Source organism: Pelobates fuscus, chromosome 4 (assembly GCF_036172605.1).
Source record: "Pelobates fuscus isolate aPelFus1 chromosome 4, aPelFus1.pri, whole genome shotgun sequence".
Classification (NCBI taxonomy): Eukaryota; Metazoa; Chordata; class Amphibia; order Anura; family Pelobatidae; genus Pelobates; species Pelobates fuscus.
Window position 1 is genome coordinate 374,945,344 of NC_086320.1, and position 25,856 is coordinate 374,971,199.

Below are 25,856 nucleotides of genomic sequence, written 5' to 3' on the forward strand. Positions count from 1 at the left end.
TAAACTTGGTTCACTCTCCCGTGATATCTCTCACTACATACCAGCCACCAGCGACTGAATGTCCCTGAGTTGTCTGTGTATTTTGATTATTTCTTTATATTTCTGTTTTTTTTTCATTTTTATTTTTCTTATGTTACCTTTCTCAGGGCTACTACCACAGGATTTTCCCCATTTGGTGGTATATTCAATGCTAGATTGTGTTTATGTTAGTTTGTTAGATTCTTGAGAAACCTCTGGAGGGAAGGTTGGACTTTAACCATCCAAGTCTGAAGGAGATTACTCCTGGGACTAACAGCGAGATAATTAATTAATGTAAATTAAGATAGCTTCAATCAATGTCCAGGGCTTAAATTCTCCAATAAAACGAGGCTTCCTTTATAGATCGTTAATAGATTAAAATATTGACCTTTGCTTTGTGCAAGAGACTCATTGGAGGAGGGAGGAACATGTATGGAAATTCACTAAATTCACTTATATTTTAAGTGCAAACTTTGCTGGATAAAGGAAGAGTGGAGTGGCTATTATCTGCTCAGCTAAAATCAAATTTGATCAGATTCATATTGAAAAGGATACACAAGGTAGATTTCTAATTCTTGTTTGCAAGTTGAATGATATATTATATACGCTTGTAAATTTATATGCTCCCTATTAATTCTCCCACTAACTTTTTAAGAAAATCTTTGGGAAAATCGAAAAAAATCAAAAAGGTGTTTTGCTTATTGGTGGAGATTGGAATACAATCTTAGATGTTAAGCTTGATAAGAATTCTAAAATCTCGAATCGCATGATAAATTTATATAATGTTTGTTCTAAATGGCTTCTTGAGACTTTTAATAATTATGATTTATTCGACATCTGGAGAGTCCCACATCCGAAAGAAAGAGATTTTACCTTTTTCTCTAAAGTCCACCATAGTTATTGAAGAATTGATTTCTTTTTTAACGGACTCAATAAATCAAAATAAATTCGTAAGCTCGAAAAGTGGCCCTATCGTGTGGTCACATCATGCAGTTATTAACGTATCAATTGACAATAATCCAAATTCAAATTTAGACAGCAATGGAAACTAGATAATTCCATCCTTTTATCGGAGCAGAATAGAACATATTTCGAAAATCTAGCAAAAGATTTCCTTAAGATAAATGATAACGTTCAGGTTTCTAATGAGACCCTTTGGGCAACGTTCAAATCAGGAAAGCAAGAGGAGCACATTTGGCAGATCTTTATATTCAACTTGCAAAACTGGAACAATGCAATAAAAAAAACTCAGTCCAGTCAATTTATACACAGATTAAAGCAGTCCAGCTTCAGATTAAATCTCTACTAGAAGAATAAGTGAAAAGATCAATTACATATTTAAATCAAATATGGTATAATAGTAATAACAGAGCTGGGAAACGTCTTTCTAAATAACTTAAGCCAGACCTAAAGAAATATTGGATAAAAAGATTTATAGAAGGTGAAAAAGTTAATCTTTCCCCTCAGAGCATAGGAGAAGTTTTCGCTAACTTCTCCTATAATTTAAAGCATCTCTTTATAATTTACAGGATAATCGAGTAACTCAGATCGACCTAGATTTATTTTACTCTAATCTCTCTATTTCTAAACTCAATCTAGACAAATTAAATAATTTGAACAAACCCATTACAGCAGAGGAAATAAAAAGACTAATCATAATTTTTAAAAAAAATAGGGCCCCAGGCCCTGATGGATACACAGCATATTTTTTATATTGGTAACCCCCATCGTGTGCAATTTGTTTGCAGAGAAGGGGTGTTGTAATAATGTTTTTTCATTTAACTTGTTGAGAGCAACAATTTCACCAATTCCAAAACCAGGAAAGGACCCCTGCTACATAAGTAATTATCGCCGATCTCACTTATAAACCAAGATATAAAAATCTTTCTTACATTTTTGGTAATAGACTTAGCTTGGTCATTTCAGATTTCATCCTTATAGACCAAGCAGGATTTATGAGATCGAGATCAGCCTGCAACAAGCTTCTGAACTTAATGATAGAAGTGAATAGAAAACTTATACTTTCTGCTTTTATTGCTGTCTACGCTGAAAAAGCGTTCGACAGAGTAAACTGGAAATTTTTATCAGCAACCCTTTCTGCCTTTGGTATAGAGGGAAAATGTAAAGATCTAACATTATCACTTTATTCTACTCCTTTAGAAAAAGTGTAATGTAATGGTCAAAACTATACTTGGATCACCATTGGGAATGGCACTCAACAAGGCTGTCCGTTAGCACCCATCCTATATATTTTATCTATTGAGCCTCTTGCAGCATATATCAGATTATCACGTAATATTTTAGGTGTTTATTTAGCAAACCAAGAACAGAAAATAACGTTATTTGCCAATAATACAATTTTGACCTTGACTAAACCAGAAATGTCTATTCCAGCTGTAATGGGCTATATAGAGGAATTCAGTTATCTTTCTAATTATAAAATCAATGTGCATAAGATTTGTTATCCGCAATAATCTCACACACTTACAGGTAGAATCCCTGTCAAACTTATTTAGATTTAATTGGTCTAATAATTCCATCTTATATCTTGGAATCAAGATAAACTTTAATATTAGTTCTTGGATTCAGAAAAACTATAGCAAATTTCTCCAAGAGCTTAAAGATTTGACAGATAGATGGAGCAAAAGTTGGAATATTTCTTTCGAATAATATCTTAGAGACCACAGAATGTTAAGGTCATTCCACAGACTATTCGTACTATATGTTTGGGGTGGTAAAAAACATAAAATTGCTCTAGAAACAATGACGACTAGAACATTTATCCTTTCCTAATGTTTTTCTTATTAATGACACTGTTATGTTTTCACATTTTCTTGAATGGGGAAGCAGACATTCTTTTACGAAACCTTGGTATGTGTATGAAAGAAAGGTGTGTGGTAAATGTGATCCTTTCCACTTTTTTGGATAGATAAAAACATCTATAGAAATTTGAATAGAGACAACTTAGTAATTAATCAAGTCTTTTACTCTCTCGATCCAATAAATATTTTTTTTTTTAGACAAGCAACTCTCTAGGCATACTCCATTACAAGGTTGGTCAGAGGCAGGATTAATGAGCATAAAATATATTTACTATGCTGGTAAAATTTGAAAGCTTTTAGATCTACAAACAAGATCAAATCTTGATAACAAAGAACTATATACATTTGTGTTAGGTGCTTATGATAGTACAGTGTGAAATACCATAGATAAATGTAGGATAATAAAAAGAGCAAGTTGGTTGTGGTGTGCCGGAACCGACGATGAGGTAGGCCTGAGAAAGAAGAGGGCCTACCCAGGAAAAGAAATAGAAAGGAAATAAATGTTAAAATGTGGTGTGGTGGGAGGGTCATTCAACTCTGACCTCGAATGGTAAGGAGCAAGGTAAGGGGAGTGCCTTAAGTAGGCTAGAGGTAGCAAACCAACCCCTCCCACAAATGCAGGCAAATTGCCTTAATACTTGTGTTAGTATTAGTACAGTGTGAAATACCATAGATAAATGTAGGATAATAAAAAGAGCAAGTCGGTTGTGGTGTGCCGGAACCGACGATGAGGTAGGCCTGAGAAAGAAGAGGGCAAAATTGAAATAAACAAATTAATTTACAGACAACCAATACATATACATTTTATCAACCAGACATGTTTTTGAAAGCATCCCTTAATTCTTGTACTGGGTTAGGTATGTACCATGAGTAAGCGGATGACTTCCAGCGCCCCAGTGTTTTGATAACATGAGTTGGGATGTTTACACTGGAGGCCGTGGACGCGGCTCCTATACGAAAGGAGTGCCCCGAGCAGTTGGCTGCGTTGAGGCCCAGTTGTGTGAGCAAAGACCTGACGTAGGTCATGAAGGTTGTAGTGGTGAGTACTAAACCTTGCAGCTGTAGTAATGGTTGTGAGGGTAGTAAGTTATGATGCTGTATGTAGGCATCAAGAACAGCATCTGTTGTGCGTGGGATAGTACGGAATGTTTACGGGTATGTGCTGACTGGTTTTGGAGTGAGATAAAGTCAGGGTATAATGATCCATATGTTTTGTCAAGTGGGAATAGAGGAGGAAAGGAGTAGTTTGGGTCATGGAGGTTGTAGTGAATTCTCTCGGTCTTAGAAATCCATAGAAAGCTATGTATATTGCTGTTTTGATGATAGAGTTTGCATTGGTGTCAAACGGTTTTAAGTCAAGCAGGTTAGATAATGCTTTAAAGATATGGTTATCTATGGGTAGCCTCTGAGCTGTATGTGTGGGTTCTGATTTCTGAATACCTCTGAGTATGGTCTTAATTTGGTGAGAGGCCATGAAACTGTTGTTATTTGGGTGTAAGATTAGCATGTGGTGTTGAATGCCAGTGAGATAGAGTTTAATGGTGTTATATGACATTTTAAGTTTAAGGTGGCAAAAGGAAGCAAACCCCCAAAAAGATGTCATAACAAATGGTTGCATGATGTTCTGTTCCAGAAGGAATCTTTTGAATAGTGTGAAAGCTCTGTGTGTATTGTTTGAAAGTGCCAATTGGGACAACGTCCTGCTATGCTGCATGATGGTTTCTAGTCCAGTTGTTGAAATGTTGGAGTGATGGTGGCTGTGGGCGCCGCTGACGGGAGTGCTTGATGAAACGCCTGAAATTAGAAAGCGAGACAAATTGTCAGCAGCTGTGTTACATACACCTGGAACATGGAAACAGCATAGGAAAAAATGACAAGCTGCCAACCAAGTGAGTTTCCTCAGAAATCTCATGATCGTAAGGGATTTGGAACGACCTTTGTTGATGATGTGACAGGTTGCCTGGTTATCTGAGTAGCAACGAACTGGCATGTTTGCCCATAAATGACCCCATGCTACGGCAGCCGCCACGATGGGATAGATCTCAAAAAGAGCTGAGGTAGTGGAAAAACCTTCCAAATCCTGAACTGCTGAAGGCCAGCTGCCCCAAAGCCATTCATTCCCAAAAATTGCTGCAAAACCAGTGGTAGATGCCGCATCTGACCAAATGGTGGGAGTTGAGTCAGTCAATTGAGGGAGGAACATACTTTACCATGCCAAGTGGATAAAAATCTCTTCCACATGTTTAGATCTGCCGTAGCTTGGGTATCTAAGGACAACCTGTGCGTGTCATGTAGGAAAAGTGGAAAAAGATGCAATAGTCATGATATAAAGGAGCGGCCTTGAGGTATGATGCGCATAACAAAATTTAGTGATCCCAGCAGAGACTGTAGCTCTTGCTGTTGCTGTCGGCTGTGAGGTTGGCGTGCGTCCCAGACCTCACTCTGGGTCCCCAGATCTCGGGATGTTACACTCTCGATGGAGAGGAGAAGAAATCTCTTGCTGCTGGTTTTAGAATCCTGCGTCCGTATCCTGCTCAGTCTGATATGGTCTAACGCGCTTCGTGGGTGTTTGCCCCACTTCATCAGAGACGAGACCCAGAGATCACAGTTTTTGCAATACTGTATCTATATCCATCCTGGACGGTCCCTGCGGTTTACCTGATTTAAGAACTGCCAAACTACTGGTAATATCCTTGCAATACGTTCCTGTGTCATATTTTTTATATTTTTAATACTTGTAATATATTTCTAGTGTTTTTACTCGATTTAATTATATGTCTAATAAACTTTGCATTAATTCTATCATTTATCTATTTAATCATTTATCTAATCATTTTTTAATATCTTAAAGTGATAGGGCTTTTTAATGCATTACAGAATACAGTTACACATACTGTATGTCTATTTCATGAGGTTTGCATCTTTGCCATAAAGTATAATATTTGGTTTATACCTCGCCTTATTCTGTCTCTAACAGATTTAAAGATGTATACACCGTATATAATTGTGCCAGTTTATACCATAAATAGGAAAAAGTTCATCATACTGTCTTCCTATATCACCTTTGCAGCTTTTAATTAAAAGTATATTATTTGGTGTGTAGTAAGTTTGACTCTGCCTTTAGCAGATTTAAAACCATACACCCCATATATGTGTGTGTTGTGTTCCTCTTGAACCACTAGAATCTATAGAAAGCCTCACTGAGTGAATTGACTCCTGGACCCACTGCACCTGATTTCAGGTGCGATCTTAACTAATATATAATATGCAACCCACTAAAACACCTAGCGATTAAAGTATAGATATAGCATGAAGCCTTGTTGGGCTAAAGACAAGAAATTGGGGTAACAAGATAAGGAAGGTAAATATAATATACCCACATGGGTCAAAGAACCTCCTAATGAAACCTTCCACATACAAAGGGACAAGGAGAAGGGGAAAGAAAGAGCCACTGAGTCACTATTTAACCTCCTATCAATGGGAATCCTAATATATACAGTGGCAAACAGTATGGATACAAAATATATAGTGCAACAAAACTAAGTAACACTTATAGCAGTAATCCCTGCAATATAGGATAATAAAGCTGAATAGTGTCACCAAAATAGCCACTTATGCAAAAACAAGTAAGCTATCCCAAAGGAGATACTTCACTATATACTGTATTGTTTTTATCTCTTTACATGACGATTTGTGTCTACTATTTGGTAAATATATTCATATGTGTGTGATTGTGGCGCCCCCGGTGGTATATGTTTTTTAAACTATACTATTTATTGGCTTATATTGTTTGGGATTGGGAGTGTTCCCTAATTTCGGAGTGGCTAGCCTGAACTGAATTATGCACTTTTGTTCCCACTTACTGCCCCTTTTTTAGATTTGTATCACAAAAGGAGAGGACTCATATACCACAAAAGGATGAAACCCCCTTCCCTCCTCTTAACCCCCAATATGATTAACTGGTAATCGCTATCTAAATCATATCTCTGGCTGGCATATCTCTGGCTGCAACTCCTATTCTAAACTGCCTAATGCGCGTTTCGGTGCTTCTAAATGCGCCTTCATCAGAGGCAAAGCAGTGGTCTATCCCTTGCCCGGCTCTTTGATAAGTGTACCGAGACGGCGAAAATTATGTGGTTGTGTCAAACCTGTTCGCGCTGAAACCGGCGTTCGAACGGGTACCGCCCCCTTGTGTGTGTGTGTCACTGGATGATTGACAGGGCATGCAAATGAACACCTAGTATGCCGTTACCTAACTATTATCAGGTGATACATAAAGATTAGAAAGATTGTATCCAGGGGTGGGTGGATGACGTAGGTACGGACGCACGTACCAAAGGGCGGAGTTAAGGAGGGCAGGTGGAGGTTGGAGACGCGGTCGGGTGGAGGTTGAGACGCGGTCGGAAACAAGTGATCCCTGTTGGTCTGTTCCGGGAAGCTAACCGACAGCTAACCGACGGTATAAACCGAAGAAGTGAAGAGAGGGACAGCAGAGAAAAGACGAGATCCTACCCGCAGAGATAAGTGCAGTAAAAACCCCTTTCTGTTTTTTTCTACCTGTATACAAGCCGAATGCCGTTGTTTAGTTGTTAAACTGGGTCGAAAGCTCAGGATTTTTTGTTTGTTTTTTTGGAGAACGCGGTTGTGGCTAATTAATTAATTAATAACTAACTCTCAATTATGTTACCACAGCATATAGCTCTGGAAAAGAGAGTCATATCCTAAAAGGTGGTCTGAAAATAATGGTAATTAAGTAGAGTAACCAGGCACAACTAAAATTTCATGTGTATTGTATAATTTAAACAATCTAAATATTATATGACAGCAGAATGAATTTTTTGACTCTCAACTAAAAGGAGAGGCAATAGACGTGTTTGCTGATAGTACTAGCTCTCTTTATAACAATATAAAATTTGGATCAGCTAAACTAAAAGGAGAAAGGGAAGGAATAAATAAAAATTGACTGAAGTTTAAGATCACATGAATAGTAAAATGGCATCAAGATCCCAGGATAAAATTACTTCAAAGAAGGAGAAAAAAAATTCCAAACCAGAAAAAGAAACTATAAACTTTTTCTCACCTCCTAATAAAACAACCAAAGAGAAAAAGACAGAAAATATATCTTTAGTGACCTCAAGAATTGAAGAATCACCAAGCAGTCAAGAGAGTATATCTAGTACGCAGATAACTGCAGAAGTTTTAGAAAGATGCCTAGAATCTCAATCAAAAACTTTAATGAAACACATCAACCAGAGTTCGGAAGAGATCCTCGGCCAGATAAGACAGCTGACAGAAAAAGTAGGAAGAAAAAATTACATCCATGGAATTTCAAGAAAAATTATTAATAGAACAAAATAAAGAAATGACAAAGAAAATCAATACACTAGAGATGAAACTGGGAGATTTGGAAGACCGTTCAAGACGGAATAATTTGAGAATAAGAAATGTCCCAGAATCGATTGATCAAGAGAGTATACCAGATTATGTAAACAATCTTTGGAAAGCCTGGGGGATTGAACTGGAAAAATTCAATCACAACATGGAAAATACCATAGGGTGTTTAAACCCAAAAATATACCAGACAACAAGACAAGAGACATAATTTGCTGCTTTCAATCATTTCAATTAAAATAAATAATATTGAAAACAAGCAGAAAAAAAGAGCTACAAGGAGAAGAATTTAAGAATATACAAATCTTCCCAGATTTGTCTTTTTTTACCAGATCACAAAGGAAAAAATATGGCCCAGCAACAGCTATATTAAGAAAACATAACATAAAATATACGTGGAGCTATCCAACAGCTATAAAAGTTTTCACGGAAGACCACCTAGAGCAGTGATGGCGAACCTATGGCACGCGTGCCACAGGTGGCACGCCGAGCCCTCTCTGTGGGCACGCGGCCACAGGTCCGCCATCACTGCAGAATAGGCGCCTGCCTGCCCGAAACGGCAGGCGCCTATTCTGCTTCCGGGTCGGGAGGCAGGGGGAGGGATCTGTGTAGCAGCTCCCCCTGTCCTCCCGCGCGATGCTGTGTGGAGCGTTGCCGAGCGTTACCATGGCAACGCTCCACACAGCATCGCGCGGGAGGACAGGGGGAGCTGCTACACAGATCCCTCCCCCTGCAGTACTTACCACCACCGTGGTACCGTGGCATCACCAGGGATGGCTGTGTCCCCCCCCCCTCACACTTCATTGAAGGTAAGAAGGAGGGGGGTGGGATACTAACACACCACCCCTACCCCCCCAGAAGTACCCTTACCCCCCCCAGCTCCACCCCTACCCACCACAGCACCCTACCCACCACAGCACCACCCCTACCCCCCCAGAAGTACCCTTACCCCCCCTGCAGCACCCCACCCCCCAGCACCACCCCTACCCCCCACAGCACCCCCCCACCCCCCCAGCAGCACCCTACCCCCCAGCACCACCCCTACCCACCACAGCACCACCCCTACCCACCACAGCACCACCCCTACCCCCCACAGCACCCTACCCACCACAGCACCCTACCCACCCCCCCAGCAGCACCCTACCCCCCAGCACCCTACCCACCACAGCACCACCCCTACCCCCCACAGCACCACCCCTACCCCCCCAGCACCACCCCTACCCCCCCAGCACCCTACCCACCCCAGCACCACCCCTACCCCCCCAGCACCACCCTACCCCCCCAGCACCACCCCTACCCCCCCAGTACCACCCTACCCCCCCAGCACCACCCCTACCCCCCCAGCACCACCCCTACCCCCCCAGCACCACCCTACCCCCCAGCAGCACCCTACCCCCCAGCACCACCCCTACCCACCACAGCACCCTACCCCCCCAGCACCACCCCTACCCACCACAGCACCCAGCACCACCCCACCCCACCAGCACCACCCTACCCCCCAGCACCACCCTACCCCCCAGCACCACCCCACCCCCCCAGCAGCACCGTACCCCCCCAGCACCACCCTACCCCCCCAGCACCACCCCACCCCCCCAGCACCACCCCTACCCACCACAGCACCACCCCTACCCACCACAGCACCACCCCACCCCCCCAGCACCACCCCTACCCACCACAGCACCACCCCTACCCACCACAGCACCACCCCTACCCACCACAGCAACACCCCACCCCACCCCCCAAGCAGCACCGTACCCCCCCAGCACCACTCCACCCCCTAGCAGCACCCCACCCCCCCAGCACCACCCCTACCCACCACAGCACCACCCCTACCCACCACAGCACCACCCCACCCCACCAGCACCACCCCTACCCACCACAGCACCACCCCTACCCACCACAGCACCACCCCTACCCACCACAGCAACACCCCACCCCCCAGCAGCACCGTACCCCCCCAGCACCCCCCCACCCCCCCAGCAGCACCGTACCCCCCAGCACCACCCCACCCCCCCAGCAGCACCGTACCCCCCCAGCACCACCCCACCCCCCCCAGCAGCACCCCACCCCCCCAGCACCACCCCTACCCACCACAGCAACACCCCACCCCACCCCCCCAGCAGCACCCCTACCCACCACAGCACCACCCCACCCACCCCCCAGCAGCACCCCTACCCCACAGAAGTACCCCTACCCCCCCAGCAGTACCCCTACTCCCCCACAACAGTACCCCTACTCCCCCACAACAGTACCCCTACTCCCCCACACACAGTACCCCTACCCCCCACACAGTACCCCTTACCCCCCACAGCACAGCACCCCTCTCACACACATACAGCACCCCTCTCACACACATACAGCACCCCTCTCACACACATACAGCACCCATCCCACACACACACAGCACCCCCCCAAACACACACACAGCACCCCCCAAACACACACAGCACCCCCCAAACACACCTCATCCCCCCAAACACACAGCACCCCCCCAAACACCCAGCACTCCCCCCCCAAACACCCAGCACTCCCCCACACACACACAGCACCCCCCCCCACACACACCCAGCACCCCCCCCACACAGCGCACCCCCCACACACACACCACCCCCCCACACACACACCACCCCCCACACACACACCACCCCCCACACACACAGCACCCCCCCACACACACACAGCACCCCCCCCCACACACACAGCACCCCGCACACACAGCACCCCCCCCACACACACACACAGCACCCCTCATACACACACACAGCACCCCTCATTTACACATACAACACGCACCCTCCCCCCCCCCCCCCACGCACCCCCCCACACACACACACGCAATTGCCGTGTTGGCACTTTAAGGAAAAAAAAGTTGGCATGTATTGCGGTTTGGGCACTCAGGCTCAAAAAGGTTCGCCATCACTTACCTAGAGGTTTTTGACTCAGTTGATAAAATAACATCTTGGATAAAAGAGAAACAGTTAACATAAAAAAAAATTTTTTTGGATGGATGGATAAAGGAGGAGAGAGAAGGAAAAGAGATAGGATTTTTTTTCACTATATATAAAAAAGGATTGAATAATAATATTCTGAAAGAACAGAATTCATGGAACAATAATGTAATATACAACACTTTATATAAAATAAGTAACACTTGTAGAAAACCATAATAAAGATTAAATTAGGGGCGTGCCTGACTTCCGGCTAGAGCGGTCGCATGGGGTAAGAGCTCCTCTCCATAACGAGCCATAAAGCCACTTTAAAAGCACCAAATCAACTAAAAAAGACCCCTACCGGAGGTAGAACAGTGAGGGTGATCACACCATCACAACGATGTCCCCCTCGAAACAAACAAAACTAACGGACCCGTCCCGACCGCCGAGAAAAGATAAGCACAAGCCGTCCCAAGATGGCGCGGGGACAGTTCCCGCCACTATATCTGAGGAACCTGATACAAACCCCGACCAACTACTAGTCCCTGAACTGGAAGGGCAAGTTACTAAGCTCTATCTTAAATCCATGCTGCAAGAATTAAGAGCTACTATCCGGGAAGATTTTACCACCATTATTTCTGGTATCCATCAAGAAATAGCGGAGCTAGGCGACCGGACGGATCACCTGGAACAAAAGACCGAGGAGCTCTGCTCAGCCCACAACATAGCAGCAGATAAGCTTCATGCGCTGGAAGCAGACAACGCAAAAATATGGCAGAAACTAGCAGACATAGAAGATAGTTCGAGAAGGAACAACGTGAGATTCCGGGGAATAGCAGAGTCTGTCACAACAGACCAACTTACCCAATACGTCGTCGAACATGTGTGCAGAAATGGTGCCGACGCTAACTGGCACAGCATGGGAGCTAGATAGAATACTCCGTCTACCACGGCCTTCGCGCCTCACGGCGGATACTCCACGAGACGTAATCGCCCGGTTTCACCACTACAAATCTAAAGAGGCCCTCCTTCAGGGGACGAGAACAACGAAAAACTTACCTTCGCCATACAAAGGTATTCAATTGTATGCGGACCTCTCAGCCCTGACTATGGCACGTAGAAGAGACTTTGTCACGATTACTAAGACACTGCGGAATCATAAAGTGGCATACAAGTGGGGTTTCCCCACAAAACTTCTAGTGTGGCGCAACGGCAAGCAACATGTCATGGCAGACCCGGATCAGGGAATGTCCGTTTTGAAAGACTGGGGCCTTTGGGTCCCACAAAGCCCGACCAAAACAACAGAACCATCTCCACAACGATTTCAACCGGAATGGAAGATGGTGGGGCAACACCAACACTAACCCGCCATGAGGCACCAGGACAGATGGACTGATTTAAGGACTATTATCACATGCTGACAAATGGCGGTCTACTATGATGGTATAAGTATCTGCAATGTTTAGTAATGATTTATTGTATGTTAGACATCGCTGTCATGCCCACCCCCCTCCCGCAACCATAATCACAACACTAATGTGGGGAAAGGGCGGAAGAACTTAAATGCAGGCACCAACCTATCATCCCCATCCACCCATAGCAATGCTAGTGGAGAACATAGTGCCCAAAGAGTGCCCGTGTCTGCGTTCACACCATCGCCCCAACAGAATGCACACCATATGACACGTATGGGTCACACAATCACTCCACGAGATCCCCGATCAATACCTGTTTGTACCTGTCTCTTTAAGTTACTGTTATGCAATTTTGGGTGCAATCATTTAAGTTATCTAACGCTCACTGGACCGTCCGCCGGCAATAGGCTCCTCAAACGTACGGCTGATCCCTGCAGCTACATATCCTAACATGGGTTGTAATAAGAAAACGCACTCAATGATGTTTATATAAACCGTCAATTAATGGCGTGTCACTCCACTCCCCGCACCATTACACGAATACATGCATATATGGTACCGCAGCGGTAGCTGGGAGCTGGCACCGACCCATCCACCCCACTCCAACAACCACATCACAAAAAGCTGTTTATCGGGACCTAAAGTTCCCATAGGTGGACACACTACCAACCCACCAGGTTGCACACCCTCTGGACCCCATTGATGCACCACGGGGCACCCATGTCCGGTACCTGACCGTACCCCGTCCCCTTCCATAAATGACACGTAGAGTCCGGCACTACCACAGTATTTAGCGATAGCTCAATAGGGCATAGCCTGTAATCACCTGCAATGGGCCTATTCATACGAAAATATTTATGCCACGATCTCAGGGGTTGTTATATGGTATAATGAAAAATGCTACCTCTAGGTTTAAAGTACAGAGCGTATTACCGAAATGTCGCACCTTCCCCCGAACTCCTGTACATAGCACACTGGAGTATGTTACGATAGTAGAACCCGGTAACAGACTCTACCCTACTGACAACCCCAACTCACGGCCATACAAATGCTACGATTGTTGCCCTAGGGGGCCCAGTTGAAAGTACGACAATGAATAAGGACCGCACGCCCTTAAGCTTACTCTACCACACCCAATGGTTGGTGACACTCTCAACCAAATGAGGGTACTCTTAAGCTCAATAAATCAGGCCAAGCATATTGAATACAGACATATTGGTGTTTAAAGCTCCATAGGTCGTGGTATGTAAATTGGCGGGAGGGGACCGGCTAGACTCCAGCTTTTCATAGACAAGCGTCCACTGCAATAAGGAATGGGGAAAAAAAAGAAAAAAAAACAAACAAACAAACAAAAAAAAAAAACCTATGCAGAAACGTTACATGAATATCTCCCACTAGTAGACGCAGTTATGCCCCAACACCCTACCATATATTAAAGAGGTGACCACGATAGTCCTCCTAATATCCTGGTGCCGAATTACAAGGCATTACAATATCGATCTAATACCTCCCCTGCACATACAAATGTGCTGAAATTTCATCCTCCACCATGGAAGAGTGGAATGAGATGTTAGAGTCATTCTCTTTCACTACAATGAATATGCTAATTAAAAGAAGGAAACTCACCCTTGAAAAGTTAGATCAGGAAATAAATACAACACAAAACACACTTTTAAATCATACAACAGCAGAAGAATATGAGGAAATTACTAAAACTGTCCAAAACCAAATAGAGAGAACAGAAAAAGAGACAATAAAAATAAAAAAGAAGAAATACAAAAGGGATAAATTTGACTATGAAAACAATCAAGTAAGGTCGTACCATCAAAATAGATCCAACTATAAGGAATCACAATATACTAGACCCACCAGTCAATACAGAGAGAGACCGCGCCATATAAATACACACACTAATGGAGCAAATAAAAGAATACCCTCAAGGGGAAGGAATAATTCCTACAGAGATAAATCATCCCCATCGAAATATAAAAAACAGGACAGTAACATACCACACAGAAATTTTCCAACAGGTAGAACTTCTTCACCAGAGAAAAATCAACCTAAAGAACAAAGACAGGCAAGGGAAAGAAATAGATCCCCAATTTTAACAAGAAATAAGAGGAAAGAAACCTATGAGAGACCATTACAGTTACACAATAGATTTGAAACTCTATCAAACTCACACACAGAGGATTTTTTTCAGGAAGGGAGACAAAAGGGAAAGTTCAAAACCAATCAAGAGTCCCTACACAGAACGACCTATCAAAGGTCATTATCCAAAAGACGGAGAGATATGGAATTAGAGGAAAGAGAGGAGGCAAGAAAATAAGAGAGAGAAAAAACATACTTAAAAAAAGAGAAAGATCAGCCATCTTTAACTTAACTACTACTCCTTTAAGTAAGATAGAAGAGAGATTACTAGACAAAGGCCTCAAGTTCGCCCCTACTAAACCCTTGGATAAATTTGAATTTTTTGTAGACCTTAATAGGTTTAAACGTCAATTATGTTTAAAAAAGTGTTTTATGAGAACAGACCGACATCTCATGCCAACTCCCCAATCCAACTTCATACATACAGATTTAAGAGAAAGATCCACTTTCTTCCCAGATAATTTTATTTCGGATGAAATGGTTTCTTTCGAAAAATCTGTCATGCATGATATTAATAAAATTAAAGGGAATAACAAAAAGTCCATGAACCTTACTAAGCAAGAGTGGCTGACTCTTAAAAAACTACAAAAAGACAATAGCCGGGTTATAAAACCAGCTGATAAGGGGGGGGGGTTAGTAGTCATGGACACTAAAAGATATATTCAGGAGGCGGTATAGATGTGGCGCTCAAGGGTCAAATAGGTGGATGGTGCAGCCAAAACCAAGTATATCACCACTATATATACTTAAAGAAACATGTACAACCAAAAAGAGGTAAAAGCGCACACACACACCAGCCGGGAGTGATTACCTTAAATCGGACAGATAGGTATCTCCTCCTTTATATACAATAATTAGATTCTCTATTGGAAAATCCCTATACAAAAAATATAAACACAGAGAAGGACATAGTGCAACCTGTATATTATATATAAAACAAAGGGAAATTCTGAGATGAAATCACTCACACTTTTATGAGCCGTTTAGAAGTAGGCTCAGGACTTATGCAGCTTTCATGTCACTTAAATGGGACATGTGCATTTCCTTGAATCCTCAGGCCAGTTCCCCTTAGGTCTCAATGATCATCAAGTTTGGAGTCAGGAGTCAGGAGCCAGGAGCCAGGAGCCAGGAGTATCAGGATAAGTAGTTTATTTTAACAAATAGTTAAAAGATAAATAATAAGAAGCAATATTGCAACACACAACGCGTTTCAACCAACTGTTTGTGGTCTTCCTCAGGTGCTCTTCCAAATCACAATGGATGTATCACAGTTTATATAGGGGGTAGTATTACATACTTAATTGTTAAATTGGTAACATATGTATAGGTAATTACCCATATATGGTCCGGACCGGATGTGGTCTGCCACCTCCAATATGGCTACACATCCGGTTCGGAAGGACACACAAAATAAAATGCAATAATACATAAATAACAATAAAGCACAGTATTCATGGTAAAAACCATCTCCCATCGTAATCAACATCCATGATATAATAAAATCGTGTGTGACTACGAAGAAGGGAGGTATTTGAAGTCATGTCGGTATTCCGTTGCATCACTTCCGGTCACATGTTCCAAAATGGAGTCCGTCCGTCGCGTCACTTCCGGTGACGTGTATAGCAACAGAAACCGTCCGTGTCACTTCCGGTTTCATAATTAGATAGCGAAAGGAACTTTCTTTCTTCCTCTAAGGGTGTAGTCATGTCCGTTCTTAAATTGAGGGTAAGGTGGCCATCTTAAGAGTGGGCAACCAGTCCTCATGTAAATATACTCATTTCAAATGGCAAATATTGCATACAAGGAAAAAGCAAAATAAGAAACACATATTAGTTACATAATTCAGCATAAATTCAAATGACTATATCACTAATGATGCTCATTCATGTAAATAATAGGGGAACTACAATATTAAAAAGAACATAAACTAAAAGTGGTACATAGACCCAATACAGAGTCACTATGTAAGGGTAACTTGAATCCTATATGTATATAAAAACAGCTGTCCAGCAATTTCTTGATCCCCAACTAGACAAAACAGAAAATCGAGTTTTCTCCAATAAATAAATAAAATCTATAAAACCTAAAAAAGGTAAAAAGGGCCATAAAGATAAAAATAGAAAAACTGTGTAAAAAATAATAAAAAAATATATAAAAATATATAAAAAAATATATAAATAAATATATAAAAAAATAATAAAAAATAAAAATATTTTCATAAAGAATTATCTTAGATGACGTCAATTATAGCAGCTTGTTGATCTCAAAATCGATATTTAAACCTTTTGGGGCCAGGGAACGCAATTCAAAAATCCACTTTGATTCCTTTAAACTAAGGGCTTTAGATATGTCCCCACCTCTCCAGTGCCCTACTACTTTTTCGATAGCGAAAAAACTTAGAAACTTGGGATCCGAGTCATGGTGTTGTGAAAAGTGTCTAGATACACTATGGTTCGGAAACCCTTTCTGAATATTTCTAAGATGTTCGCTAATCCTTATCTTAAGTTGGCGGGACGTCTTCCCCACATACTGGTATCCACAACTACATTGTAAGAGATAAATTACATAGGTAGAGTGGCAGGTAATTAGAGTTTTAATCCGATACTCTTTTTTAGTGACTGTAGAATGGAATTTTTCCACTTTCTTATTATTCCGTCTTTGGGTGTTGCAGCAAGCTCTGCAAGATCCACAGTGGAAAAACCCTTTCTGTTCTTGTGTCCAGTCACTCAGAAAGTTTCTCGGTACTTCTGTTTTGATAAAACTAGATGTAACCATTTGTTTGAGGTTTCTTGCACCCCTGAATATAAATTTCGGCTTATTCCCTATATATTGTTTAATGTCTTCTTCATGTTGTAGGATATGCCAGTTCTTGTTAATAATTTTCTTAATTGCACCTATGTTACTAGAAAAGTTGAAAATCAAGGGAATCTGTTTGTCCTGTTCTCCTAAATTATTTTTCCTTTTATATTGTAACAGAGGGGACCTATCCATGTCCCCAACCTGATCTATTTTTTCTTGTAGATCGTCACCCTCATACCCTTTTTGTATTAATTGGTTTTTAAGGGACATAGCTTGGCTGGTATAGTCCTCTTTTTTGGTACAGTTCCTGCGTATCCGAAGGAACTGTCCTTTTGGTATATTATCCAACCAGGGACGATGGTGGCAGCTATCCAGTTCAATAAAACTGATAACGTCTACCTTTTTAAAAAAAGTTTTGGTCATTAAGACCTGGTCCTGAATAAAAACATTAAGATCTAAAAAATCCACACTGTTTCTACTCACATTCTGTGTGAGAGAGATTCCCCACTCATTATCATTAAGATAAGTAAAAAACTCTGAAAAAGTATTTTCAGGTCCTTTCCAAATAATAAAAATATCGTCAATATATCTCTTGTAGAGGACCAAGTTTGCGCCAAAATTATGTCCCCCGAAGACGAAAGTACGTTCCCAAAATGACATAAATAAATTCGCGTAACTTGGCGCAAACTTGGTCCCCATTGCATTACCTTTGATTTGCATAAAAAACTCCTCCTCAAACCAAAAATAGTTGTTGTGCAAAATCATACGTATTCCCTCTAAGATAAAAGTTTTTTGAAGTTCTCCATATATCTCAGCAGCCTCAAGATAAAATTCAACAGCTTTACATCCTATATCATGTTGGATGATTGTATAAAGACTAGCTACGTCACACGTTGCAAGTAGATAATCATCTTGCCAGCTAAAGTCTTTTAAAATGTTGAGTAGACTCATAGAGTCTTGTAAAAAGGCTGGAGTTTTTTTCACTAGAGGTTGAAGGTGGTAATCAATATATTGAGATAATGCTGATAAAACTGAGTCAATCCCGGAGACAATAGGGCGTCCTGGGGGGTTGGACACATCCTTGTGAATTTTGGGCAATATATATATAACCGGAACTCTCGGATATTCAGGGAGAAGGAAGGAAAATTCTTTTTGGTCTAAAATACTATCCTCTAAACCCTTCTCCAGGAATATTCTCAAATTATTTTTAATTCCTTCTAGAGGGTCTTTCTTGAGTTTCACGTATGTCGTTGTATCATTTAATTGCCTATATATTTCCCGTATATACCAACTTTTTTCAAGGATGACTACTCCTCCCCCCTTGTCTGCCGGTTTGACTACTATAGATTTGTCTTTTTTAATTGAATTTAATTGATATTATGTATGTCTGCAAGACATGAGTTCTCAAAAACCTTAATAGTATCTGTTTTGAGGAAAGTGGGAAAAAAATCAGATTTTTTCTTCAAATCAGTGTGGATAATTCCCGAATTCACACTCACTGAAGTAGAATCAATCATTACTTCTGGTGTGATGGAATTTTGTCTGCTAAAAAATTTTTTAAGACATAATTTTCTGGTGTACCGGTTGAGGTCAAGAAATACTTCAAATTTATTTGCTGGACAGCTGGGTACAAATTTAAAACTTTTAGATAGAATCCTTTCTTCAGCTTTAGAAAGGGCTCTATTAGATAAATTAAAAATCTTTATCTCACATCCCTCTGCCTCCTTTTTCCCGGCATGATCTCTCCCTCCTCTCTTTCCTCTTCTGATTTTCTGGTTCGTTTTCTTGGGGTTTCTTTTGTCGGGGTTTCTCTCCCCATTCTGTTCCCTAAAAAAACATCCTCCCTAGGTTCTGTTCTGAGGGCCTCAAAGCGATTTTTCAGAGGTATATATGGAGAATTATCTCTAAGTGGACTTCTCCTTCTGTTGAGAGAGGTCTTCCTTTCCCTGAACCTGTTCCATCTCTGCGGGAGTGGCGCAGGCTCAGGGAAGTCGGATCTCAATCTTTCAGATTGTGAGGTCCTCCTAGGCTTCAGGGATGTATTTTCCCGAAAATGGGGCTTGTTTTTATAAGGCCTACGAGTGTCCTCAATTGGAGAGTGAGGAACCTCGTTTCTGGATTTATAATTCCCATAAGGCCTAGAATACTGTTGGGTATCGTTATTCCGATGTTGAAAGGAGGGTTTCCCCTTGGCTCCTGGGGTCCTTAATCTCTCCTTTTGTCTCTGATGATTATTCTCTTTTCTAGGTTTGGGTAACACCCTGACCTCATTATTAGCATAATCATCCAGATCCCTATTAAATTTCTTCTTTTTATTAAAAATAAGACTTTTCTCAATTTTGCTTATTTTAGTACTAATTTTTTCTGAGAGACTTTCAAAATCTTTGGTCTCTACAAAGGGTTCTAATCTGACCTTAATTCCCTTGATTAAATCATCAATTTCTCGTAAATTATCTTTTCTTTCTGTAATAATGATATTAATCATGGTAATAGAAAATGATTCTAAGGCAGTGGTCCATATCTTAATGAAACTCTCTTTTTCCCTATTGAATGTGGGAAACTTGGTAAACCTCAGCCCCCTAGGGGTGATTTCCCTCTCAAGATATTTTTCTAAAGTGAATATTTCCCATTTTATTTTTAATTCACGAATAAGTAGTTTCTCTAATTGAAACATACTTTCGTCCAGGTTATCACTCAGAGTAATTATAGGTTCAGTCATCTGAGTATCTGCCCCAAACTTTTCGTGTGCCAATTTGCACCAATTTTGTCTTTGCTCAAATATAGACATTTTCCTAAGCAGCCTTCTCTATACAGTGGTAAAAAATGCACAAGTAACAGAAAACGGTATAGATGTGGCGCTCAAGGGTCAAATAGGTGGATGGTGCAGCCAAAACCAAGTATATCACCACTATATATACTTAAAGAAACATGTACAACCAAAAAGAGGTAAAAGCGCACACACACACCAGCCGGGAGTGATTACCTTAAATCGGACAGATAGGTATCTCCTCCTTTATATACAATAATTAGATTCTCTATTGGAAAATCCCTATACAAAAAATATCTTTTAACTATTTGTTAAAATAAACTACTTATCCTGATACTCCTGGCTCCTGACTCCTGGCTCCTGACTCCTGACTCCAAACTTGATGATCATTGAGACCTAAGGGGAACTGGCCTGAGGGTTCAAGGAAATGCACATGTCCCATTTAAGTGACATGAAAGCTGCATAAGTCCTGAGCCTACTTCTAAACGGCTCATAAAAGTGTGAGTGATTTCATCTCAGAATTTCCCTTTGTTTTATATATAATATACAGGTTGCACTATGTCCTTCTCTGTGTTTATATTTTTTGTATAGGGATTTTCCAATAGAGAATCTAATTATTGTATATAAAGGAGGAGATACCTATCTGTCCGATTTAAGGTAATCACTCCCGGCTGGTGTGTGTGTGCGCTTTTACCTCTTTTTGGTTGTATATATTCAGGAGGGCCTAAGACTAGTGGAGGACCCCAACACATACTGTAGATTACCTGGAGACCCAACCAAGGATATAAGCAACAAATTTGAGGAACTTTTTCTAAAAGGCAGGGAAATGGAAATAATAAATGAAAATGAATTTAAGTATTTAAACAGCAACAAACCCAAAATCCCAGTGCTATATCATCTCCCCAAAATACACAAAGATCTGCTAAATCCACCAGGGAGACCAATAGTCTCGGGGATTGATTCAGTCTCAAGTAGACTTTCAGAATATTTAGATCGTTGTCTACAATTGGTGGTAAAGAATACACCCAGTTATCTGAAAGACACACTTAATGTAATTCAGGTTTTAAACAGTATAGAATGGGAACCTCATTTTATTCTAGTTACCGCAGATGTAGGGTCTTTATACACCATCATATCCCATCAAAAAGGGTTAGAAGCGACGGAATTCTTTTTAAAACAAGCACAGACCTACCCAGAGGAACAGATCCAATTTATTCTCCAGGGGATTAAACTCATCCTGGAGAACAATTATTTTTGGTTTCATAACGATTTTTTCTTACAGAAATGTGGCACTGCTATGGGGACAAGGTTCGCGCCCAGCTATGCAAATTTATTCATGGCTTTTTGGGAACATAGCTACATTTTGGAAGATGCAGGCTGGAGCGCGAACCTTGTCACCTATAAGCGCTACATTGATGATATTTTTTTCGTTTGGAGAGGAACAGTAGAGGAGTTACAAAACTTTCTATGTTTCCTGAATAATAACCAGTGGGGAATAGTGCTGACCACGGAATTTAGCAAAGAAAAGGTTAATTTTTTAGACTTAACCATTTATGTGGAAAACAACATATTAAAAACTAAAACTCATTTTAAAAAAGTTGATGTCAACAATTACATCAGTCTTAAAAGCTGTCACTTTTCCCCGTGGCTAAAAAATATTCCAAGGTCACAATTTTTAAGAGTTCGGAGGAATTGCTCGGATATAGACACCTTTAAAAATCAAGTCCATAGAGTTAGAGAACAATTTCTGGAGAAAGGTTACGAAAATCAGGCACTACAAAACACTGAGAGGGAAATAGAAAATATAGATCGTAAATCCCTCTTAGAATACAAGCCTAAGAAAGAGGAAAAGTATAAGGAGATCTCGTTTATTTGTGGTTTTAACCAGAACAGCAATCAAATCAGGAAAACTATGAAAAAATACTGGCCCTTACTAAGAAATGACCCTATGCTGTATAGTATACTACCAGACCAGCCGAAAATTGTGTACAGAGGTGCTCCCAATCTAAAATGTTTTCTAACTAAAAACCACATCAAAGAAAAAAAGTCGACTTCTTTTTTTCACAAGTTAGGTTTTTTTGGGTGTGGACAGTGTCTGGCCTGCAGGGGCACTAGCAGTAGCAAGAGACACCTTACATCTTTTGAAGACCCCCATAACAAAAAGGAATATAGATTGAGAACTATGACTACATGTTTCTCCAAAAAGGTTATCTATATCCTGCAGTGCCCATGTGATCTGTATTATGTGGGGAGAACAAAACGCCCCCTACATATACGTATCAGTGAACATGTAAGAAATATCAAAAAAGGTTATGAAAAACATAATGTATCCCTCCATTTTAAAACATTACACAATAGTGACCCAAGTCCTTTAAAAAATTTTTTGCTATTGAGAAGGTGGAGACAAATTGGAGAGGGGAAGATGTAATCAAAAAACTTGGCCAAATAGAAATGAAATGGATTTTTAACCTTAATACCCTTGTCCCTTTTGGTCTTAACGTTGATTTTGAGTTATGTCATTTTTTATAATACATTTTTTGACCATATATTTTTTATACTATTTATTGTCCATTTATTACTTATTTTTTATGCAAACGTAACTTTTATGGAAATTTTAACTAATAATGACCATTGTATGTTTTAAAAATTAATTAACATTTGTATATTTCTGTCTACCTCACACTGAAAATTATTTGAAAATTATTAGCTATCCCTGGTTGAATATGAAAAAGTATGTATGCTATAATACACCTAGATATTTGATATATGGCTATTATTAAATGTATTGTCCTGAAGAGAGATTTATGCAATACATTAATTATATATCATCCCTTGAGCAATGGTAGAGGACCCTTTTTTCCTGCACAGCTCATTCCCTACATACAGGTTCGAAAAAATCGGAGGTACAAACTGGAGCATGCCGGGAGTTGTAGGAACAACTGGAGCCCGGAAATGATGTATCGGCAATACAAGCCGAACCGGAAGTGACGCGACGGCATCTAACCAGGAAATGAAATTCAGCTGCAGGGCGCGAGTGGAGGATTTATAAACTGGATACCAGCAGACTCACAAGCACAGACTGAGGAAGCCGATAAGGACGGCGAAACGCGTTTCTGGGAGAAGAGGAGATTGGACATTTTAGTAGTAGTATACTTATACATGCTACTTCGTATGCATTTTATATTTCTTTGTGATACTCAATAAATGTAATTTTTTAAATACCCTTACTCAATCTCCTCCATATATCTGGTATCCACCTGAGGGAAGTGTCACCTCTAATTTGACACTGATGCCTACAGCACTTAGAGCCAGTCCCCAAAAGGCTCTATAAAAGGTGAGCACCAAATTTATACTTGTGTTCTACAATACTTAATTGAAGATAAATCTGCACTAGGAGTCTTCTTTTGTGCTTTATTTTGGAGATATAATCCGCAGACAGAAGGAAGAAAGGAGCATCTTCTATTCCTAGGTGTTGCTGCCTACCTTGAAAGGCACACTGGTTGATGTGTTTAGAGCCTATACCCTCATAAAAGGCTCTTTACAATGTGAGTTCCCCCTTTTATACTTTTCACTCTAATATCAAGTTATCTGACAGTACTACCCTATATATTTCCTTTGTTTATTTTTCATGTACACCCCGTGCCTATTGTAAGGGGTAAGTGCATAAGGATTATTTACATTATACTTTTTTAAGCGCTGCACCTATATCAAGTGTTGGTTTAATGTTTCTCACACTCTAAACTCACTGCTTGGTATTCTGTTTTTTTGGTTTCAACATTTTAGTGGTTTTGGAGTATCCACTATAAGTGCATATAGCAGCTATACTAAATAAGTTTGCACCAAATAAGCGTTAAGCGCCTTATAGCCACACCTTCTTTGTATCTTTCATCCTCCACCACCACTATGGCTCTGGAGCGAGTCTACCCCACACGTTCCCATAACAGGATGGTCACTGGAATTGCACAGGTTAATATTCCAGCCCATCCATGGGTAAACTCTCATGGAAGAGAGTTTGGTTTATTCTTTATTTAAATAATGTATGTTTTTGTTTATGTTTCCCTATGTTATTCCCTCCTCTTTACCCCCCACAGCCTGCACTCGATTTACTTCCCTGGTAGTCGAATACCAACTGGTTCTTGGAGAATCACATACGCTCGACATCACACAGGTCTCACACCACTCCACAGCCTATGCTGGACCCAACACACGGCACCACAAGTCTCACAGCAACAACACCAATACATCGACCCCCCATCTCCCGACTAATGGCACACCAATTCAAATGTCTCTCCATGAACGTCAATGGCTTAAATAGCCCGTTCAAGAGACACTCGGCAATGAGAGAAATACACAATTCCAAAGCAGCCATTGTTTGTCTTCAGGAAACTCACCTTTGTATAAGAAAGCCTCCGAAATTCAGCCCTCCTTGTTATCCACAAATATACCATGCGCTCTCGCCCCACAAGTCTAGGGGTGTCTCTATACTATTCCACCAAGACTGGGTATTTCAACAGTCTGCAATATATCAGGATACACAAGGCAGACTATTAATTTTAGTAGGTACACTGAATGGGATTATGGTGACAATAGCCTCCCTTTATGCCCCCAATGAAGCTCAAACCCCCTTCCTGCACAAGGCGCTCAACAAAGTGGAAAGCCTCAGGCAAGGCCATACCATTATTTGCGGGGATTTTAACTGCACTTTAGACCCCAAATTGGATATCCAAAGAACTCACAACAAGCAGCCTTCACACCAAGCCACATCCCTTAGCCGCAAATTGTCCACACTCTTCCACACGCACAAACTTTATGACACTTGGCGCAATTTATTCCCGAGCGGAAAAGACTACACATATTTCTCACACGTACACCACGCATATTCGCGTATTGACATGTGTATAGTAGACAACCCTGCCCACCCCCCCTTCCCTCTCTTTCCCATCATTCGAAATTCATTCAATTCGCCTTTTCAAACCCTTCTCTGCTAACATTGCCGTCATCTATCGTCCCCCTGGTTCCCCTCTCCTCTTCCTTGACCACTTTGCTGCCTGGCTACCCTACTTCCTCTCTTCCAACATTCCATCCCTAATTCTTGGAGACTTCAATATTCCCATTAACCCACCTTTAACCCCAGCAGCCTCTAAACTACTTTCAATTACTTCCTCCCTTGGACTATTGCAGTGGGCTAATTCTCCCACTCATGTAGCTGGCAATACCCTCGACCTTATTTTCTCCTATTCATGTACATTATCTAATATTTGCAATACTCCATTTCCTCTCTCTGATCACCACCTCTTATCGTTTGCTCTCAATTACCCCCTCACCCAACAACCTCAGCCTAACCCCCCTCAGCTCAGGAGGAACCTTAACTCTATTGACCTCCAGCAGCTGTCGGCTGACATTGATTCACAACTGCTATCCATCCCTTCCCTCTCCTGTCCCTCACTGGCCATCTCCACATATAACACTACCCTCACATCTGCCTTGAACACTGCAGCCCCACTCCAAACATGCACCACGAGGAGAACACGACCCCAACCTTGGCATAATAAATCAACACGCT